Source organism: Elephantulus edwardii, unplaced genomic scaffold, assembly GCF_000299155.1.
Source record: "Elephantulus edwardii isolate Elephantulus edwardi_28Jun2011 unplaced genomic scaffold, EleEdw1.0 scaffold00055, whole genome shotgun sequence".
NCBI lineage: Eukaryota > Metazoa > Chordata > Mammalia > Macroscelidea > Macroscelididae > Elephantulus > Elephantulus edwardii.
Genome location: NW_006399805.1, coordinates 16,612,754 through 16,613,642, shown reverse-complemented (window position 1 = coordinate 16,613,642; position 889 = coordinate 16,612,754). Strand labels below are relative to the sequence as shown.

The window sequence follows — 889 nt, the reverse complement described above, 5'->3', positions numbered from 1 at the left end:
AAGATATAAGATATATTTTTAAAAGTTGGGCATTTGTTTTAAAATAAAAATTATAGTTGGATTGAAAAGTGTCAGTGTGAATGAAAAAAATACTTGTTGATTTAGTGCCATTATGTAAAAATGTTACAGTACTTTCACATATGATAGTGATAGTCTTGTTACAAATTGAGAAATTTCATATAGATTCCTTCCAGGATATTTCATATTCTTTTTGATTACTTCCTTGGAGTCTGAATGCGTTTAAACCAACAACAGGGGAAATATCTTTATGTTGTTGCTAGGTGCTGTCATTCTGATTCATAGTGACCCTGTGAACAATGAGTCTGAACCTTACCCAACCTTACCTATGTCATCCTCATCTTCTCTGCTATACCTGAGCCCATTGTTAAAGTCACTGTATTGATCTCTTAATATAATGAATTTTAATTGACTGTTAGAGGCAGCTGCCATCATGGACATGTTTTTCATGATTCGGCGCCACAAAACCACCATCTTCATCGACGCCAAGGAGTTGAGCACTGTCCTGGAGCTGAAGCGCATCATCGAGGGCATACTGAACCGTCCGCCTGAGGAACAGCACCTCTACAAGGACGACCAGCTCCGGCACTACAACAACATGATGCTGCGTGAGTGCGGCTTCACCAGCAAGATGGCGAGTCCCTGGGACCCGGCCACGGTGAGGCTGGCCTTGTGGGTGGACGGCGCGTTTGAGGACCTCCACATGGAACCCTACTCCAACCCGGAGGAGGAGAAGATGCAAGAAGATGCAGGAAGCAGCAACAATGAGCATGCTGAGCCCTGAGGGGGGTGACCTCTACTCCACCCCTTCCCGAAAAGAGAGTTGGGTGTAAAAAAAACCAAAAACACCCAACATTAATAAAATCACCAT

At 43.3% G+C, this 889-nt stretch overlaps 1 pseudogene; it reads left to right on the top strand.

Annotated features, from left to right (window-relative positions):
- Window positions 1–451: 451 nt before the first annotated feature.
- Window positions 452–802, top strand: LOC102851678 (annotated as a pseudogene).
- The last annotated feature ends 87 nt before the right edge of the window (window positions 803–889 follow it).